Genomic DNA, 21,916 nt, shown 5'->3' on the forward strand with positions numbered 1-21,916 from the left:
CATAAAAAGATAATATAGACATTCTAACAATTTTTCCCCTCATGAATCTCGGTTTAGAAACAGACCAGGGCAGCATGGCCAGATGCTCGGTTTAGAAGCATGACCAGATAGCACCGACATTTCCTGCGATTTGGTCCTTCCCAAGAAATGCAAGATCTATGAGAATCTGACATGTTTATGAACTTGAAACACATTCTCAGGCAGATTCATGGAATTGTCTTGCTCAAGCAAGCAATTTTTGGAGGTGATTATAGAGTTGTCCTCACAACAGGATGAATTTTTATGCTGGTAAAGTCCCATTCTAAATGCATTGACTAACTATGGTGTGCTCTGCAAATGGAACCCCTTTAGTTTTTTTTTTTTTAACAAAAAGCTATTATCGAGTTTTCAAGCACAGTACTATAAGACTGAAGGAACCAAACTATATAACACCCTGATCTTGAAGATAAAGGAGAAATAAGGATGAACAAAGGGGGAGATGGGACAGAAAACTCATAAATCATCTTTTAAGAATGTTCTCAACACACCACCACCCAATCTTCCTATGTTCCCTGTGCATGTGAGAGGTCTGTCTGGAAAAAGTCCAGCCATTGTTAATATAATGAGAAGGTTTTGCACGACATCGATGGAACCTGGCAGCCAAGGTGAGTGGACCGGAATGCACATGAGTCAACAATGACGACTTCACTGTACTACTAGCCAGTGGAGACAGCAGAAGACATTGAGTGAGCATGTGTACTGTGTGGCTGTCACATTGAAAATGACCGAGTGATTAGAACAACAAATCTGCAAATTTTGTGTTCAGTTTGAACATTCCTCCACAGAAAAGACTGGGATGATTCAGAAGGCCCCAGCTGTGGGCAACTGGTGAATGGCAGCTTCATCATGACAACACACCCACTCATGCATCAGGTCTCATACACAGTTTTTTGGTGAAACATCATATCACCCAGATGACTCTGCCCCACTATAGCCCAGATTTGGAGCCCTGCCAACCTTCTAGCTTTTGCCACAACTAAAGTCACCTTTGAAAGGCAGGAGTGTTCAGATCATCGATGAGATTCAGGAAAATACAAAGGGGCAACTAATGATGATTAGGAGAACTGTGTGAAGTCCCAAGGTGCCTACTTTGAAGGGAACTGTGGCATCATTGTCCTGTGTAATATGTTTCTTGTATCTTCTCCAATAAATACCTCCACTTTCCATAACACACGGCTGGATACTTTCTGGACAGGCCTCAACACTGCTGGAAGGGCATAATGTAAAGCATAACCTGCATCAGCTCACTGTAAGAACTAAACCATAACACACTCCAATACTGAGCTTGTGGCACAAGTGTTTGAGTGCCAAACAATCTGAAATCAGGGGTACAGCAGATACCTTGGGAAGTGTTCATGGAACTAAGTATCTACCCGGTGGCAAATATCGGCTTTAAGGAAAGACGTGTGCAAGGAATTTCAGCTAGAGAGAGCGGCCAAAAGCCTGGAGGCAGGAATTCCCCTCCATACCCACACATCCCCCGCTCCCCTCTGACCCTACTGGAGTGCTGAGCTCCAGCAGGTGGAAAGCAGGAGACAGAGGGGAGGGCCTGAAATGTGAAGAAGACACAATTCCATTAGGACCTAAGCAGCATTCTCTGGCTTAAACTTCCAAGAGAAGCCACCCCCACCCCGCTGCCGCCGCCCATAAATGCTCATGAATCATTTAACTTTGTCTCCTTATTCTTGAAGAACAAGCCTTGGGGCTGATCTATACACAAAGCAAGTAAGCTAAATGCAAGAAAATACCAAGCAGATGGCACGTGGGTGAAGAGGATGGGGAAGTGAAACATGAGTAGCTTTAAAAGCAGGAAAATAAAGTAAAATATGTTCAAATGAATATGCATTTGGCAAAGAGGCACAGAGTGTAAGAATCCTTTAATAATTTCTACCAAGTATCACTGCAATACATATGGATAGCAAATAAAAATGTGAAAAAATGAAAATGATCCATCGATGGGGAAAAACACTTGAACATTATGTCACTTTCCTGTCTTTCTTCTCTGCAGGTGCATTTTAAAATCAAATCACAATTTTCTTGTACATACAGCTGTGTGTACTATCATTTAAAAATAGTTCCATTGTTGAACTTGTCTCTAATGTTTACAATATCACCCCTGATAATAACTAATATTTACAGAGTGGCTTACTCTGTGACAGACTTCTAAGTTCTTTACAGATACTTATCTAATTCTCAATACACTGTGGGAGATAGTGTTCTCTTCATTTCACAGCTGAGAAAATCAAGAAGAAATTAACTTGCCTAAGTTCACATAGCTGGTAAATGGTGGAACATGACTCCAATCCAGGCAACAGGCTCCCAAGTACCTGCTCTTACCATTGCCTACCATACCACCTGCCTTCCAGAGACAACATGCTCATCACTGAATTTAAACCTCATCTCTGACTTCCTTAGGATATATCTCTTCATGAATGGGGTTAGGGCACTCATAAAAGAGGCCCCCAAAAGATCCCTAGCTCCTTCCTCCACATGAGGACACAGAGAGAAGTCAGCAGTCTGCAACCAGGAAGAGGGCCTTCACCCAAAGCTCGACCATGCCGACACCCTGATCCTGGACTTCCAGCCTCCAAAACTGTCAGCAACAAATTTCTGCTCCTTAAATGCTACTCGGTCTGTAGTATTGTGTGATAGCAGCCCAAATGGACTAAAATCCCTCCTAGAATGCTGTTTTAGAGTTAAGATATGTTAAACTGAAACTATTTTAGAAGATGCTGTGATTCCAGATAAATAAGAGGATTGCTCATGAGCAGTTTCAAGGGGACCCTACAGCCAGGCACAACTTTGGAAGGTCATCACCAGGACTGAGGGCTCAGCACCTAGGACCATAAGGACTGAGCAGCCTGTCCCAACAGACTAAGAGCCCAAAACTGAGCTTTATACTGTACGGCAGGGGCTATACTTATCCAATTACTGCTGTGAATATGCATTACTGCTGCTCAGGGCACCCCCAATTCCTGGTATCAACATGTCTGGTTTGCTTAATGAGACCAGAACTATAGAAAGAAGATGAAAGATCTTGAGGTTTCTCATACCTGTGGAGCAATCTCACACATTTTTCCTATTCTGCGCAACATACCTGGTTAATGATCAGAATCAGAGGATTCCACTGCACAGTGCTGAACACACACTATTAAATTCCCACTCTGCAAATCCTCTGTTAATCAGTCAACAGCAAGTTACTTTGCGTCAGGCACTTTGCAACAAAACTGAGCACCCTGGACACCATCTGCTTACCTGACTTGGAATTAAAAACACCTCATTCGCATACTAAGGAGTCACTTCTTAGGAAGGACCGCTCTCTCCAGGTGGTTCATGTCATCTGTCAGGGTCAACATTTCATAATTTCTATTTCTAAAGAGTAACACTGCCTCCTATTAGATCCCTAAACTTTAATGGCACCCCCTTCGGAGGCTTTCCCTCTTTTGAGTACCAACAACAGAGGCAAACCCAGGAGGGGAGTCACAGAAACGCACTCTCCCAGAAGAAGGCCATAATAAATGTGAAGTCACTTTTAATGAGTGTCAACAGAATCTTTGTGAATTAGTACCGTAAGGCAAGGATGCTAAAGAAAACAATTCAGACATGCTTTCTCCTGAGGATAGAAGAGATGGATGGTTAAATAAAAGCTTCAACTTTAGGCTGTATTTTTTTTGGGGGGGGGGGCAATCTTAGCATGCTACCCAAATAGCATGGATACCATGCTAAGTTAATTTTTAGTAGAAAGGCAATTTTACTATTTACTATTTGTGAGAAATAAATAGTATGGAAGCCTGCTTGGGTCACTAAATCACATGTGGAAGGTTCCCTAAGTTTATGGAATCTCGACCAAGAAGAGCCCTTGGAGGTGACAGCCGAACCAAGTGTGGTTTGCTAATGAAAATAGGAGGACAGAGTGTTCTGAGTAGAGGGCACAGCACGGAGAAGAAAAATCACATGTTATGCATGTGCAGGAAGTAACAATCAGTTTTTGTATTACTGAATATCCTCAGCTCCACAAACAAGGACAGGTAAACAAAACAGTGTGTGTGCTGTGTGAAGCCATGACATTTCAGATTTCTTTAAAGAGCCCAGGAATTGGCCCGTGTGAGGGTGAGTTAGTAACAACTATGGGCCCAACGCACAGCAGGAAGGAGTCTGGAGCAAGAGATGAATTTCTTAGGGCCCAAGAGGCTGGGCTAAGTTTCCTGGCAGACTCCTTCCTGGGTAGTATGGAAACCCCTAAGGTTTGAAGATGGAAATTTAGAAGGAAGACTGGCTGAAATGTAGAGGAAAGTAGAATGCAATCCAACCGTCTAAAGCAAGTGGGGAGGCAGAGCAGGTTCAGAAGGAAATAAGAGACAAAAGCAGGCCAGTGGACTGAGCACAGGCCTGTAAAGGAAAAGGTCGAACGTTTCATTTCCAGTGGGGCACAGGCCCGAGTTGCAGGCCAGGTCCCCAGTTGGGCGCATGCAAGAGCCAACTGATGGAGACCCAACTTATTGAAGTTTCTCTTGCACATTGATGTTTCTCTTGCTCCCATTCTCTCTCTCTAAAAATAAATAAATAAAAACTTTAGTCCTGGGTGCTGTGGCTCAGTGGACTGAGTGCTGCTGGCCTGCGAACCAAATGGTCGCTGGTTGGATTCCCAGTCAGGGCATATGCTTGGGTTTGGGGCCTGATCCCTAGGCGGGGGTGTACAAGAAGCAACCGATAGATGTATCTCTCACACATCCATGTTTCTCTTCCTCTCTTCCTCCTTTTCTTTCTCCCTCCCTTCCCCTCTCTCTAACAACAAATAAAATCTTTAAAAAACAGAAGCAGGCCAAATGTTCACATTTGACTATATATACATAAAATGTCACTGGAAGACGCTCAATTAACTGATAATACTGGTTGCCAGTGGCTAGAAAAAGCAGGACACTAGGGGGAAAACGTGAGGAGTCCTTTCACTGTATACCCATCAGTACCATTCGAATCACATTAAAGTATTACCTACTATAAAGACTATTCTTATAAAAGACATAAAGGTTATTGACATGAGATGCCTCTATATAAACAATGAGCCCGTGTCTCTCTCCAAATCCTCTCCACTGTTTCCACTTGCACTTCTGAATTTCCTTAAGAAAAGCCAGTCTCTCTCCTGACCTAGATAATAAACATACCAAACTTATCAAACTGAACTTGATGTCACGTAGATGTAAATGACTATGTACCAGGTTAAATTCAACCAACTTAACAGATAGTTGTCAAAACACCAGAATGAAGTCTGGACAATTAACCAGGGAACTCAATCTTTTGAATTTTATGGTAAATAAAAGAGGCTCAAAGTGGCTCAGAATCTGTATCTGATGTATAAAAATAAGGATGAATCAAATAAGTGACTGATGTGAAAGAGATCAGAAGATCCAGAGGTGCGTGTCACCCTAGTCTAGGCTAGCTCTTCGGCTAAAAATGATTTTTTTCAACTATATGGAATGAATCTTTTATTCTAATAGAATAAAGATTCTGTTAGAATAATAGAATAACTTAGAATATTCATATAGCCTAATACAGTATATGAGGTAGGTACTACAGAAATAACTGACTTAAATTGAATGGCTTAACCAATTTTAAGTTAACTATAAGTGTACATAAATTTAACAAAAAAAATAAGTGCAATTTAGTTTTGCAAAACTATGTAACATTGTTTTCCATTTGGCTATATAAGCTCAAATCTACTAAACTTGCAATACTTATTCAAAACATATTTAATGGGACTGATTAAACTTGTTAATCAAAAGCATACTGTGTCCAGAGATCAATTTTGCAAATGTTTTCATTTATTTGGTTTTATGTTTTGCCTTGTTCCACAAAGAATGTCAGTCAGCTCAAAATAATAAAGGCAAAACTGGGAAAATACAATTAGATAAAAATCAGAATCAACAAAAACCAGGTGGAACAGAAGTTCTAGTACCAAAGGGAACGTTAGAACATCAATAGTAAGGTCGTCATGGGTTTTTATAGGTTTATTAAAATTGAGTTTCAAATTTGACTTTGTTTCCTTGTTGCCAAATCAGAAAGGGAAATATAATCAATCTTCTGATTCTAGTTTTGCATGATGAAAAACAGACACAGTAATTGCTCAAGGGTGGTAAAGCTTTTCTTTGCCATTTGTAACTGAATGGAATTTCTTGCATGGTCTTCAAATGGGCACTATAGAAGGGACCATGATTTTCATAACCACATCTCATAAGTAACATAACAGCATATTTCTTGTAACTGTCTTTATTCATAGAATCCCTCCGTGTGAGCACAAGGGTGGGGCTGGGGTGGGGGTGCTGCAAAGGATGCAAAACAAGGTAACAAGGTTTACATAGTTTCTGAAGATATGGTTAGACTCCAATCGGAGGGCCAAGGGGGATGTCATGGCCTTTGCTCAGTCAACCTTGTGTAAACATTACTCTCAATTGAGCTTCTGATCAAATTCATGAGCAGATAACTCATTCTCTGGTACATTCAGAAACAAAGGCATTCTATACTGTGGTTGAGGGGAGATTAGTACACAACAATCACTCTTCAACCACTGGTTTCCAACATTTGAAATACAAGGCCACACAAATTTTCTTTTTTATACTTTTTCTGCAACCATAACAATTTTGGTTCCAACATATGTGAATTGAGCAAATCCTATTTAGATATAAACAACAACAAGTATAGGGGCTAGGGTAAAATAGGGCTGGAATAAGAAAATTCTGCCAGGATAATAAAAGATAGCATATAGCAAGGGAAGGATAGAGGTTTCTGCAATAAAAGCTCAGAGAAGTGCCTGGCTGGTGTAATGCAGCGGATTTAGCACAGGCCTATAAAGCAAAGGGTTGCAGGTTCGATTCCCAGTCAGGGATCACACCTGGGCCGGGTCAAGTCCCCAGTGGAGGCCTCATGAGAGGCAACCACATATTGATGTTTCTCTCCTTCTCTTTCTCCTTCCCTTACTCTCCCTCTAAAAAATAAAACCTTTTAAGAAGGAAATTTTTAAAAAGGCTTAGGGAAGATACAGAAAAATAGGAGACAGTAAATTCAGGTCTTAGAATTTCATTCCAGTGACGCAGGTGGAGACACGGCCCAGACAGTGAACCATCCAATCAAAGAGGCATTGCACATGTAAGTGCAGGAGACACACAGAAAAATGCCTCTTCCATTCTGAGCTTAGGAACCAGCTCTTATTTCAGATTTCAAGGCCAAATAAATGTACCAGCACAATTAAAACACTCAACTTCCATTTGTCAAGTGAACAAATAAGTGTTTACTATCTACAGCAAAGTACAAAGAGTTTACTGAAACCATATGGGAGAGCTTTTTTGAGACAGTTAAAGTGAGCAAGAAAGAACAGTGTAAATTAACTGCTCAATATCCTTAATTACAAATTTCAGAAATGTAAAATGCAATTATCTTTACTTCTTAAAGGAATTTTTTGCTTTGTTTCCAGGAATCATGATGTATTTTTTTATCAGTGCCCTCCCAATGTTGGTTACCTCGATCTTACTAGCTTTTGCTTAATAGTGTTATTTCCTCCCCATCCAGGAAAAACCCAAGTAGGCTGCAGAAGCAATAAGAATAAAACTCAGCTTACCATAGTTTTACGAGAAATAAGTCTGTGGGGTAATATGTAAGGAGGACAGTGAAGAGGTATTAAAAAGACAAAAAAAGAAAGAAGAAGAAAGCAAAAATTGTTAAGCAGGTTAATACTAACTCATAAAACTTACATAACAAAAAAATCAGAACAGGAAATATCATAGTGCAAAAAATGAATAAAATGTGATGAAGTTATCCTTGATTTTTTTCAAGAAAACATTAAATTTAAAACCAGAAAGGCGCTGAATCTTTCAGACCCCTGGTTTCATACCCTGATTTGTCCAACTTGGAAATTAATATTCTTATATACTAAGGAAAACCCATATAGTTAAAAATATGTGTATATATACCATATATTTTGAATCGTTTAGGAATCATAGACTCTTTACATCCTTTATTTTTATCTCTCCCTGTAATAAAATGCATTATAATTAGATCAACCACAACAACTCAACTTTAAAGTGAGTTAATGTCACTTATTAACCAGATCACTGTCACCTGTGGAGTATGGTAACTTAGAATTTTCTTTTAAACATGAATTGTACTTTTAAAAAAACTGTTAGAGAATTTAATTGAAATAAGTTTGATTACCAGAATTTAATTGAAATAAGTTTGAAAACTGGAAAATGTGCAAGCTTGGACATGAAATGAACTTGTATTAGAAGTTGGGGAGAATTGCCTTATTAAAGAACAGCATATGGTCCTAAAAATGTCAAAATTCAAACTGAAGATGTTAACCGAATTTGACTATATACACAAATAAACAATTTTAAAAATCTGGTTAAACTTTAACAGCTACAGGGCAGACAAGTACATTTGGAAGCTAAATTTTCTTTAGATGAAGCTTGAAAAAGTGCGACAAAAAACTAATACAGTAAACGCACAATAGGCAACAGACGAAGGGGATTACAGGACTGAACAAGACGAAGGCTCTGTCTCCCTGGAGCTCACTCATACTGGTTCATTTTCCAAAGCTCTAAAGCAGCAGTCCCCAACCTTTTTGGCACCGGGTACCGATTTCGTGGAAGACAATTTTTCCATGGAGAGGGGAGGGGAGGGGCGGGGCAGGACCAGAGCTCAGGTCGTAAGAGCGAAGCTTCGCGCGCCCGCTGCTCACCTCCGGCTGTGCGGGCCGGTTTCTAACAGACCACGGACCCGTCCCGGTTGTTGGGGACCTCTGCTCAGTACAAATTTGGACCATACAATGATCCACTTTCCAAAACCCTAAACCTTATTGGTTTTGTTTTTTAAAGTAACCTGTTAGAATTCATAGCCAGCGTCTCAGAAACACAAACCGTAAACGTAGTTGGAAGCTAGGCTGCGCCCAAGGCTGCCTCTGCTGGCCGACTCAGTGCACGCGTCCCGCTGATTCTCAACTCCCGACACCTGTAACAAACTTGCCACTCTCAAACACATCCCTCACTGGAGCAGGAGGCTCCCAAGTAGGCAGCGTGGGGAATACCCCAGCCGCACGTGTCCCCGACATAATTTGACTTCTACAAGGACTTTCTCTAATTGGCCCTAAAAGGTTTGAGCCACCTAGTTTACATACAAGCCAATCAGCTCTTAAATGCACAGAAATTCACAGCGACTTCTACATGCCGCTAAAACCGCTTTCCCTGTCTACTCGTTTTTAGCTAAAACCAAAAAAACGCATCAGCTCATGCCGCCGAAAAAAATCGGTACCATAGTTCTACCTGAGCTGCTGAAAATCCAAGGTCTTCCCCCGCCCTAGATCAGCCTGACACCAATTTGTCCTCCCCACCCCGTCCGCAGCGCGCGGGGGCCCAGGGGGGTGGGCTGGGAAGGGTCCAGCTTCTCTTTGCCTCCGCTCGGATACCTGGGCTCAAAAAGAGGTCGTCAGGTTAACCGAGGGCTGCGCCAGGGCCATGAGCACACCTCGGAACGGTCCAGTGACACGGGCGCGAGGCAAGTTTGGCGGGTCCCGGACCCTGCCCCCTGTCTCTTCTCAGCTGCAGCATCAGCTGTGGGAGGTGGCGAGGACTCGTCCCCGCCTCACGCACCTACCTACCTACAGGGCAGGGGTGCCGGCTCCTCGGCTCCCGGTGATGGGGATCCGGCGCACGCATTTCTGGGAGTGGTGGCCTCTGATGCTCCACGCAGGGGAACGTATCATCTAGGTGGGAGGAAAGAGCGGTCGTGGGGGGAACGTCCGCTAAGGAAGAGCTGGGCCAGGAAGGAGGAGCGAAGAGGCGAGCGCCCCGGGGGACCGGCGTCTGAAGCTGGTGGATGCGGCCGCCCCCGGGACTCCTCAGGCCTCTCCCCGCGAGCGGCGGCGCCCGGCCAACCTTGTAGCTGCGCCTACGATCAGGGCATCCGTGGTCACAGGCTCCCGGGCCCGGCCGGAGGGGAGAGCTGCGGGTGGTGCGAGGCGGGGTAGACGCCCGCCTCTAGCTCCGCCCGGCCAGTGCCACGCTCTGCGCCTCTCCGCAGCTGCGAGAGCCAGAAAGCTCGGAGGCCAGGCTGGGTGGCTGCGGCTGCAACTGCGGCATCCTCCTTGCCCCGGCGACCTCCGAGCTGGGAGGCTGGGCAGCACCTCTACCCGCAGCTGCTGCAGCTTCCACTGCCCCCGCACAGCCCCAACCTCAGCCCCGCGGCTCCGCCCCGGAGAGCTGCGCGCGCGCGGCCTCCGCAGGCCTCGGCCCATTGTGACGCCTCCAGAGAACGAACTCATTGCTGCCCCAGCGGCCAGACGCGGGGCGGCAGAGCCTGGGAGGTTCTTACCTCTGCCTGGGCTTCATTCCCTACCGTAGCCGGGCTGCTCTAGGCACCACTCTACGTGGAAAGTAAGGCTTTGACAGCAGAGCTGGAGTGAGAGCGTATCCTCCAGCTTTAAAGACAAGTTTCATTCCAGCTCGGGAACCAGTAAATTCAGGCTTCTGCCCTTTCCGGCGCTGCGTTTCGCAAAGGGCCCACCATCTCCTCCTCCCCCTCCTGCTCTCTTCCCCGGTACAGCATCCCGGATGCTGCCAAATTGCAATCATTACAGCAGTAGGGACGTAGCAATTGGGCCCTCCAGGCTGTCTCTTGGCACAGACCCGAGAGAGCTTGGGCCGGGAAGATTTGCATCAGCAGATGGGCAGTGTCTGAGCTTCCCATCCTCACTTGGGTGCTGTTCTCGTCTCTGGGCCAAGGCCGGCCCTGCAAGGTGACTAGCATGGTTTGGCCTCGAGGTTTACCCTTACTTAGGGGGCGGGGGAAGAACCCTCAAAGTAGAGCCTGCAGCTGGTCTGATAATACTGGTGTGTCAGAGGCCACACACGGGCACACTAGATAGCAGCCTCCTTTGGGTTGCTGCCACTGCTTAGCAGCCTCTCGAGGAGATTGGAACAAAGCAATTAACAGTGGTGGCTTTGCGATTTCACCTGCAAATGGCCGTGTTATATTATCTTGCAAAATATGGAATAATCGTCCAATTCTTCACTCAGCATGCATATAACTGGACCTCGGATTTACATCTTCATAATTTTAATGTGAAAAATTAGGTGTTTTCCTCTTTCTTTAGGGTATTGTGTCATTTGCAAGTTATTTTCAAGGGAAAATTAAGCTCCCAAAATATAGAGCTGATTTCACTGAATCGAAGAACATGGTTTGAGATGTTCAGAGAAACTGACCTGCTCTCACAGTTCTTTGATGAGTGCTTTTATGGTTTTAAAATCTAAAGTCATCTTGCAGGGCTGGTCATGGGACAAGAGAGGGAACAGCACCCACGTGGGGATGGGCAGCTCTGGGGCACTGCCCATCTGCTGATGCAAGTCTCCCCAGCCCAAGATCTCCTCCTCTTCCTGGAGGCCCCAGTTGCTACGCTCCGACTGCTGTAAGGACTGCGACTTTGCAGCATCTGGAATGCTGTACAGAGGCAGGAGTAGGAGGGGGAAGAGATGGTGGTGCCCCTTTGGAAATGCAACATGGGAAAGGCAAAGGGCTGAATTTACTGTGGCCAGCAGTTTTTTTCTTAATAGAAATAATTTTTAAAAAGCAAAGGGAAAGACATGTTTCATAGCAGTAGCATGTTTCATAGCATGTTCCATAGCATGTTTCATCTCAGTTGTGCTGAGGTCGCTAGGACTTTCTGAGATGAGTTCCTGCAAGGAAAGTGGTGGGCCAGCGCCAAGCCCCGGGGGAGACTCACCACCGCTCTGCCTTCATGGGATGTGAGCGCTTGACTTGGCCACTTTCGGGGACCCCAGCTGATCTATGGCCCCGGTTTATTTTCAAAATGATCTATTATTACTCATGATATTTTGCCCTCAAATCAAAATAGTTCAGTTATAGGAATCTCTGTGTAATATTTATGCAGTATTTAATGTATGAATGACATAATATAGTCAATGATATTTTGGCAGTTTAACAAAATTTATAAAGAGGTTTGCCTTAGAATATAGTTTCTGCAGGAAATGCTCATTGAGTTGCAATTCTGGACTGATTCCATCCTTTCCCATTAAAAGTCTCCTTTTTCTACCTATGGACCCAAAGTAAGTAGTGATCTTTTTTATTAGAAAAGATATAACTGAGTATGTACAGGGTTGGGCAAGAGTAGATTTACATATGGAAGAGACATACATACAGGTTATGATTATTATAATAACTTTATTCAAAAGTGTCACAAGGGCACAGTAAACCTTGTGACAATAAAAGAAGTAACAATAAACCTTAAAAGAAGTAATAATAAATTATAAAATGTCAGCCTTTCCAAAACATTGCACGTTAGGGAAAAATCCTCTTTACCATGTTCATCAACTCCTAGGACTGTATGCTCTATCATATTTTTGTTATAATATTTCATTACAGTGGAAGTCTCAGTAAAATAAAGATTTCTGCTCCCTAGCTTAGAGGTTGGAGGAAATTTCCCCTTAAAGATGAATCATTCATTATATTTCATTAAACTCAACATGTTGATCTGCCTAAGCTTTGCCTAAATACAGAAATCAGAAGACATAAAGCCATTTCCTTTCCTTCTGTATCTGTACTGTCAAAAATGAAACTCACTAGTCACGTGTGGCCATTTAAATTTGGTTAAAAATGTTTTTTTACCCCAGTAGACACATTTCAAGACACTGTTCTCAGGACATAATAAAATAGAACATTTCCATTATTGCAGGCAATTCTTCCGGACAGTGCTGCTCTCAGTAGAAGGTGAAATTTTAATTGGGAGGTAGATACAATACATAAAATGATTTGGGAAATCTTAGTACACTACAGATCAAACCCCATTAGAATGTGTGCTTCCTAAGAACACGGTAATCTCTAAGAATTTAGGCTCTGGCTTCTGACCGCCGCTTTGCCACATGCTGACCTTTGGTAAATTACTCAACCCCTGTTGCTTTATCTGTAGAAGGGGGATGATAATAGTATCAGCTGTACAAGGTGGACATAAAGATTACAATTAAATGAGATAATCCATGAAGGATGCTTAGAATAAAGTCTAGAATGTGATCTTGAAGAAAAATTAGCTATTACTCTAATAATATGCATTATTACAATAAAGCTTTTCCCTTTTAAATTTTTATCCCTAGTATCCCTTATTGTACCTTCTAATGGAAGATGCTTGGCAAATACTGAGTTAACAAAAAAAAAAATACAAGGCTGCGCTGATTTTATGGATATGAGGGCCTCTGTTAAATATGAAAACTGATCTATCTCTGTTAAAGAATAGAGGCCATTGAAGGTAGGACTGTCACCTCACTGTTTCTGGGATGAATAACCCTGTGTGGAGCAGGTAGAGAGAAACAGAGATTCTCTCGGCTCCCTATTCCTCTTTGCTGCTCCCCGTGGTAGAAACTGGGCTAGTGGGAGGCACCAGGATCCCTGAGTTCAGGTAGTGGGTGTTCTCCCAAGTGACTTTCTGAAGGGCTTGGGTAGGAATTTCATGGCTTTAGGAAACATCATCAAACAACAGTGACTGTTACTGCAGATGTGTTCAGGACTTTTCTTACATATCTGCCCAAAGGTAACTTTATAATGAAGAAGTATGGTTACTATGGCTTTTTAAAAACACAACATTGGTAACCTCACATGGAAGTGGGATTGGCAAATGGAACATTGGCAAATGCTGCTTTAACAGTTTGCCAACAGGAAAGACTTCCTGGATGTGAAATGAGATTACAGCCACTGAAGGTATGGAAACTTCTTTGGAAGTTTTCTCCATAAAGGTGTCAGTGAGGGGATTTATGCATTGTGTGATGAGTTTAGTCTACTTAGCACCAAAAATCATTCACTTTCTGAGGATAAACATCTCTTCCTCTTTCTAACACAGAGAAAAACACTTTTTACACACTGGGCTTAGGTTGGTTGAGATGCAGGAGGTCTGTCCACAGGAGGTAAATGCTGAGTGACATCTATGGAGGGCTGTGGGTAGCCATCCTGCACCTACAGAGGCTGAATAGATTTCGATATTTAATAGGATTGAAGGCAGTGGCTCGTTTGCACAACGGGGACATAGGTTCTGTGCTTCTCTTGGCTTGTTATAAAGTCTAAAGAGGAAGTAGAAATCTCCTTACCACTTGAAAGGAGGAGCCTACCAGGCTGGTCTGAGAAAGAAATACTGACATACACAGAAATGGGTTGTCGTCTGGGTGCCTGTCAGCACACAGAATTTAGGGCTGATTATTCGGATTAAGCCCAATACACTTACCCTTTCCTGTCATTTACAAATTTTATAATACCTGTTCTTGGACAGCTTCTTCTGTCTTATTTCGGCTAAAAATAGTCTGTTAAATAGCCTGAGAATTCATTAGATATTTTTACATTTTCTGAAAAACTTATTCAAATAAGCTGGTGCTAAGATAGGGTTTAAAATTCTGAAACGAACCCATAAACTCAAAGTGGTATTAAGTGGTGGTGGTGGTTCGGATTTATTGGATGAAAAATTTACAGTGCAATAAACATAAAAGGGAATTTTTTGAAGGAAATAACTATAGATTCACAAAGAGTTGCAAGAAATGTGTAGGAAAATCTTAGGTCTCCCCACCCTCTCTGGCCTAGCCATTCCCTGATGGTAACATCTTGCATCACTGCTGTACAATATCAAACCCAGAAAATTGGCACTGTTGCGATCTTCAGAGCTTATTCACATTTCACCAGCTTTACGTATGCTCTGTGTATGTGTGTGTTTTCTGTGCGATTTTCTTCTACCATCACCACAAGATGCGGTTCTGTTCTGTCATTGAAGAGCTCCTACAACCTACCCTCTACAGTTACATCCATCCTCTGCCTAAGGCATCTAATTCCCGGCAATCTTTACTCTGTTCCCATCTCTGTAATTTCGAAAATGCTGTATAAATGGGAATCCTGTGGTACATAACCTTTTAGATTGGCTTCCCCCCCTTCACTCAGCATAATTCCTTTACAATGCATTTGAATTATGTGAGTGAATAGTTTGCCCCCTTTTTGGATAAATAACCCATGGTGTGGATGTACCACAGTTTACTCACCCATTGAAGGACGTGTTGATTGTTTCCAGTTTGGAGTGTATTGTAAATAAAGTTTGGGGGTGTCATGAATGAACATAAGCTTTTATTTCTCTGGCATAAATGCCCAAGAATACAATTGCTGGGTCATATGGTCCCAGCATGTTTAGTTTTCTGAGAAACTGCCGAGCTGTTTTCCAGGGTGGCTGTACCATTTCACATTCCCATCAACAATGTGTGCATGATGAATGATGATTTTTTAATTGATTAAATAAAGTTATTAAATTAAAATGTAGCCACACATCTCTTTTACTCTCTACTACTCTACTGTAATTCCTTGTTTACTTGAACCTCACCAGACTGAACTTCAAAGTCAGGGATTCTGTTTTGTTCATCTTTATGTTTTTGGTGCCTTGCATAGTGCCTGACCTATATTATAGATAGTCAATAAATGTTTGTTTCATGAATGAATGAATGAACAAATTAACAAACAGAAAAAGAATGGCTGAGTCAGGTTGAAATCATATTGAAAAATAAAATTGTCAGTAAATTATAACTATAATTGAATTTGAATTGGATGCTATGATTTTTCTTCCAATATATGATAACGTTTTCAAATCAAATATTGAGACACTCTACAAGGTAAGTCACTTGTAGGCAAATTTATAAAAATGAATTGCTAAATTATGTCAGGCTAAGGCTATTCATACTTTGGTAACAGAAAAATATTGGAAATGATCTAAATGACCAATGATAAGAAACATCTATATGATGGAATGAAACATGTATATGGTGGAATACTATGCAGTGATCAAAGATGATGAGGAAAGACTTTGTGTAAAGAATGGACATCCTTCAAGAGATATTGATTTAGAAAAGGTTCGAGAAGGGTTAGAATATACCTTTCTTTATGTGAAAATCAAGGAAACTTGAAAATAAGAGATATATGCATAAAGATGTTAATTGTAACTAAGTCATAGTCGATAAAATAAGGGGATGCCTGGACCATCTTGTGTCAGGTGATAAAGAAGTAGTCAGAATTCACAGGGACATGTCCACACATTACAGGAGCCAGCCTAGGCACATCATAATTACATTAGCCAAGATTTAAATAAAGGAGAGAATTCTAGAAGCAGCAAGAGATAAGGGGACAGTCACCTACAAAGGAGTTCCCATCAGACTGTCAGCGGATTTCTCAAAAGAGACCTTCCAGGCAAGAAGGGACTGGAAAGAAGTATTCCAAGTCATGAATACTACATCCAAGATTGCTCTATCCAGCAAAGCTTTCATTTAGAATGGAAGGGCAGATAAAGCAAGTCTCAGATAAGGTCAAGTTCAAGGAGTTCATCATCACCAAGCCCTTGTTATATGAAATGTTAAAGGGACTTATCTAAGAAAAAGAAGATAAAAATATGAACAGTAAAAGGACAGCAAACTCACAGTTATTAACAACCACACCTAAAACAAAAGCAAACTAAGCCAACAACTAGAACAGAAACAGAACCACAGAAATGGAGATCACATGGAGGGTTAACAACAGGGAAATGGGAAGAGGAGAGAGGGGGAGAAGGTACAGAGAAGAAGTAGCATAGATGGTAGGTAGAAAATAGTTGGGGGGTAAGAATAGTATAGGATAGAGTAGTATGATAGAATAGAATATAGGATAGAATATATATATATAGGATAGAATATAGGATAGAATATATGATAGAATATAGGCTAGAATAGAATAGAATAGTATGCAGAGGCCAAAGAACTTATGACACATGGACATGAACTAAAGGGGGAGAAGTGTGGATGGGAGGGGGTGTGCAAGGTGGAGGGGAATGAAGGGGGGAAATGAGACTACTGTAATAGCAAAATCAAGGAAATATATTAAAGAAAAGAAACTTATACAGAAGTTTGATCATATGTTTAAGGTGTCTGACATTTCTCCATTGTAAAGTTACCATTTACACCTATAATTAATAAATGGTTTAAGAAACAAATATTGCCCACCGAAGTAATATATTTGAGAACGTATGAATCTTTTCTATTCCTCAGTAAACTTTCACTTGGTAGTTTTTCATATGCACTGATCATCTCTGCCTGAATCAATTATTACTAGGGTGATTATGAAATAGTGATATTTTAATTTTATCATTCTCATGCAAAGAACTTTCCTTTCTCTCCTTCCTCTTTTATTATCTACTTAATTTTTAAATATGTTTGGACTCATTCTTTTTCTGTTTTTGTGGTTTTTTAAAAAAAATTAATCTGTGATATAATCTATAGCTGCCATTATTTATAATACTTAAATCATCCCAAATTTGTCCAGGTGTGTTCCTCCTTGGGTCCAGCTTCTTTGGGACTCTCTGAGCTTCCTGGATTTCCTGGAATTCTATTTCCTTTGCCAGACTGGGGAAGTTCTCCTTCACTATTTGTTCAGATAAGTTTTCCACTAGTTGCTCTTCCTCTTCTCCTTCTGGTACCCCTATAATTCGGATGTTGGAATATTTAAAGATGTCCTGGATGTTCCTAAGCCTCTCCTCATGTTTTTGAATTTTTGTTTCTTCATTCTTTTCTGTTTGGTGGTTTTTTTCTTTCTTCTGGTCCACTCCATTGATTTGAGTCCCAGTTTTCTCATCACTACTGGTTTCCTGTGCATTTTCCTTCATTTCACTTAGTGTAGCCTTCATTTTTTCATCTAATTTGTGACCAAAATCATCCAGTTCTGTGAGCATCCTGATCACCAGTGTTTTGAACTGTGCATCTGATAGGTTGGCTATCTCTTGGCTGCTTAAAAGTATTGGCTCTGGGACTTTGATTTGTTCTTCTGTTTGAGCCATAATTTTTTGATCTGGTTGCGCCTTTTAGGTAGTGAAGGGTGGAGCCTTAGGTGTTCACCAGGGCAACTGGATTTCTGGGTTGTTATGCTGTATGTGGGGGCAAGGTCAGAGAGGGAACAATGGCACTTGTTCCCCTCAGATTTCAGTCCCTTCTGCTGCTTCCCACAAGAAAACTGGGCCCTTCTGGTGCTGGTTCCCAGGTGGGTGGGCTTGTGTACATTCCAGGACCCTGTGGGTCTCTCGAACAAACTCTTCTGTGAGGCTGGGAGTCTCTCCCAGCACTTCAAACCCCACAAGTGTTTTCAATCAGTGCTTTTAGGCTTTATTTCCCATCGCTGAGGCTCTGCCTTGTGCGGTCTGTCTCACTGACTGTTTTTTGCCTGGTTTATCTGTGCATGAATGTGGGACCACAGTCAGCCAACCGCCTTGCGTGCCTCACTGGGTCTGCCCATTGCTACCTCTTAGAGGTCTACCAGCCCCTGTTTTTTCCTGCTTGACCCCTCTCGGCTGGCTGCCGACTCTGCCCCTCTTACCAGTCTGGATGAATTGTTGTTGGAGTTCAGTACAGTTCAATTTTCTGTCAGTTCTGGTTGGTTTTTGTTTCTAAAGTTTTGTTGTCCTTAATTTTGACTGTGCGAGGAGGCACAGTGTGTCTCCCTATGCCTCCATCTTGGCTGGATGTGTGAGTTTCTTATTGCAATTGTGAAAAATCATCATAAACTTAGAAACTTAAAACAGCATACATTTATTGTCTTACACTTCTGTAGTCCAGGAATCTGACACACATGTCACAAGGCCAAAATCTAGGTGTTGGCGGGCCTGGCTTCTTTCTGGAGACTCTAGGGGATAACCTGTTTCCTTGCATTTTCCAGCTTCTAGAGACCACCTACAGTCCTTGGCTCATGGTCGCCTTCCCCCACCCCCAAAGACTGCAGAAGTCGGGTGAGACTTCCTCAGATCACATCACTGGGACTTGGACTCTTCTGCCTCCCTCCTTCACTGGTAAGGATAGGGTTGGCGATTCGGGGCCCACCAATCTAATGCCATGTGAAGTAACATCTTGCATTTTGGAGGCTAGGACAGGGGCATCTCCATGGGCATCACCATTCTGCCTGCCACATTTACATTACAGATTATGCCATACATCAGCAGTCTGGTGTAATGCACTGAAAAGGTAGTTTTCACTTAAGGCAGTTTTCCTGCCAAAAGAAATGTTTACCAGTATCTAAATTGAGGGCCTTTCTGAAACAACTGTCCTTCACTATTCCAAAAAGTCAGTGTTATTTGTTTTCTTTTTAAACTTAGAAGATTAGCAAATTATCCCAGATTAAAGGAAGGAGACCACAGAAACATGACAAATTAATGCAAGGTATAATCTTTTAGTGGATCCTATGTAAAAAGTATTATTAAGACAAGAGGAAATTTTGATTATTTGTAATAAATAATAATATTGTATCAAGTTTAAATTTTGTGCCATAAGTGTATTGCTTGTTTTTAGGAAATATAAAGTATTTAGAAGTAAAGTGTGATGTCTGCAACTAAACTCAAATGCTTCAAAACAAAAGATCAAGAGAAAACAAATATGGCAAATATAACAACTGCTGAATCTAGATCATTACCATAAAATACAAATATACTGCAAGCCATATATATAACTTTAAATACTGTATTCTAGTAGTTGCATTTTAAAAAGTAAGCAGAAAATTAAATTAATTTTAATAATTTAAGTCAATATATTTATCATTTAAAATATAATGAATATAAAATGTTGAGATATTTTACCTTCTTTTTTATTTTTTTCAGAATAAGGCCAGTATGCATTCAACATATAGAACATGTAAATTTGTCTAGCCACATTGCAATGCACGATAGCCACATGCTTCTGGTGCTACTAAACTGGACAGCACAGGCCTGGATGATGAGTGTAGGCGTGTTCATTGTCCTAGACTTGTAACTTCCTGCAGGTTTGAAATGTTTCAGGATAAAAGGGAAAATAGATATTGTATATGCAGGAACTACGTCTAGTAGGATACAGAAGAAACTGTTAACATTGGCTTCTTCTGGAAAGAAATAGTGAAGAGCGATTAGGGGATAAGAGAGGGATGGTGTTTTTCACTGCACCCTTTTGTACCTTTTGTACAATATTGTGACTAAGCCTATTACAACAAATTAAAATTATCCTAAAAGTAATATCTCCTTTGTCTTTTCATTCAAAATCACATATGCTATAGTGTATACAGATATTGAATTGTAATGTTGTATACCTAAAACTTATGTAATGTTATAAACAAATGTTACCTTGGTTAAAAAACAATAAAACAAGACAAAACAAAACAGATCCTCTACTGTTAAACTCTGGTAACCCCCAACTTAGAGGTAAGAGCTCCATCTACTGAACTCAACTTCCTAAAACTTCCTTGTTGGATAGAGGTGTGTGTGTGTCTCATCTAAAATATAGTAAAGTTTAGAAATTTCAGATTTTCCCATACTTATGTATTACCCTGAATAAGTCCTATTAATCTTCCATTTGCATGCCATTAACTAATTTTAGATAAATTTTACCAACAATCTAAATTCCACCTCTGAGTTGCTGAAAAGAAGAAACAATAGGCAAGCACAGGCTCACCTAAATTCTATGGTAATGGATGAAGGCTGTAATTTACAATGGTGCCGATGTTACAGGCAAGTTCATTACAAATTTATATCTATTCTACTTAGGCCTTCTTGCATCTGGCAGAGGAGCAGGGTCTCTTGGGTTGCATTCGTTTGACTGTCACAGTTGGCACTTTCAAAGCTGGGTTGCATCCTATCGTCTCTGCTCGTTATTTCTTGAGCGTTTCCGAATTGAGGCTGGTCCACTGACTCATTTGGCCATTACATCATTTCCTAGCAGTGTCTCGCACAAAGTGCGGAGAGGTGAAGCGGTGGCCCAGATAGTAACACTGTTTGAAACATACGCGGATAATGGATACGGAAGGTTTGAAGGGTTTATTCGGATACAGTTTTAGATGCCCTGGTTCTTCAGCAGGGACCACCCATAGCTCTCTTAGCCTCGTAAGCCTGATTCCTAAATAAGTAAATATATATATATCCTTCTCTCTCTCTCTCTCTATATATATATGTATATATATATTCCCCCCAAACCAATGCATTATATACATGTATATTATATGTAATATCACGCGTCCGTAAGGCCACGTGGCCCTTCATCACCCCCGTTTCAGAGCATATGCTTTGTGCCGAGGATGTGTGCGGTGAAACGCTCTCCGCCGGTGGCACTATATTGTCAGGTTTAGTAAAATGTTAGTGGAGCTTAACATCTGCTTTAGAAAGAAAGACGGACAGAGACAGGTTAGATTTAGAAAAAGAGCGAGGTAATTAAGAAAACGAGATTCTGGACGGTATTTTAACAGTAGTCTCGAATGCAAATTCAGCACGTCTTTTCCAGCTTTGGAAGCGATTTGGACTTGGAAGGTCCAACTCTTTCCTTCAGGAGCCGCAGCGGAACTCTCCTGCGAGCGCCATGAATTTTCCCCAGTGTAAGAGACTAACACCCACAACAGGAAGGAAATAGGGCAGGACTTGAAACAAACAATCTTATTTCTTATTGGTCAGGTTTAGAGGAAGTTTTTTTTATAAGTAACAAATAGAAATCTGGAAGGCTTACTACCAAGTTCCCTGGTGGTCTAGTGGTTAGGATTCGGCGCTCTCACCGCCGCGGCCCGGGTTCGATTCCCGGTCAGGGAATACACACTTTTTGACTCAGTTATGTGTTCAATCCGCTTTTTTGTGTGTGTGATACTTAGTGCTATTTCTTCTTAATGACAAAAAATGCAATTAGTTATTAAGTGTTACTTAACCTACTGCTTAAAATATGCTGTGCCTATTTACGTGTACTGTATGCATTCAGCTATACACCAAAAAGATCCCTGGCTTCTAAAGCACTCTAAATATACTTGTTCAAAAAAATGTTAAGTCAGTTAGAAAATGAAATTTCCCAGCTTTTGA

At 41.4% G+C, this 21,916-nt stretch overlaps 1 protein-coding gene and 1 non-coding gene across 5 annotated transcripts in view; one reads left to right on the forward strand and one right to left on the reverse strand.

Annotated features, from left to right (window-relative positions):
• NCOA7 (nuclear receptor coactivator 7) overlaps positions 1 to 10,162 on the reverse strand; it is a 141,737-nt gene extending 131,575 nt beyond the window's left edge. Inside the window, exon 1 of one of the 4 annotated variants that reach the window (XM_037045814.1) lies at positions 9,683 to 10,162. The gene's annotated coding sequence lies outside the window, so the exon portion shown is untranslated. The remainder of the gene's footprint in view (positions 1 to 9,682) is intronic. The other 3 variants (XM_037045812.1, XM_037045816.1, XM_037045815.1) reach the window with 3 other exon arrangements.
• An 11,421-nt stretch (positions 10,163 to 21,583) lies between these two features.
• Positions 21,584 to 21,655, forward strand: TRNAE-CUC (transfer RNA glutamic acid (anticodon CUC)). The gene has a single exon. It is a non-coding gene; the product is annotated as a tRNA-Glu (tRNA).
• The last annotated feature ends 261 nt before the right edge of the window (positions 21,656 to 21,916 follow it).

Source organism: Sturnira hondurensis, unplaced genomic scaffold (assembly GCF_014824575.4).
Source record: "Sturnira hondurensis isolate 20B ecotype Veracruz unplaced genomic scaffold, ASM1482457v3 Scaffold0004474, whole genome shotgun sequence".
NCBI classification, from domain to species: domain Eukaryota; kingdom Metazoa; phylum Chordata; class Mammalia; order Chiroptera; family Phyllostomidae; genus Sturnira; species Sturnira hondurensis.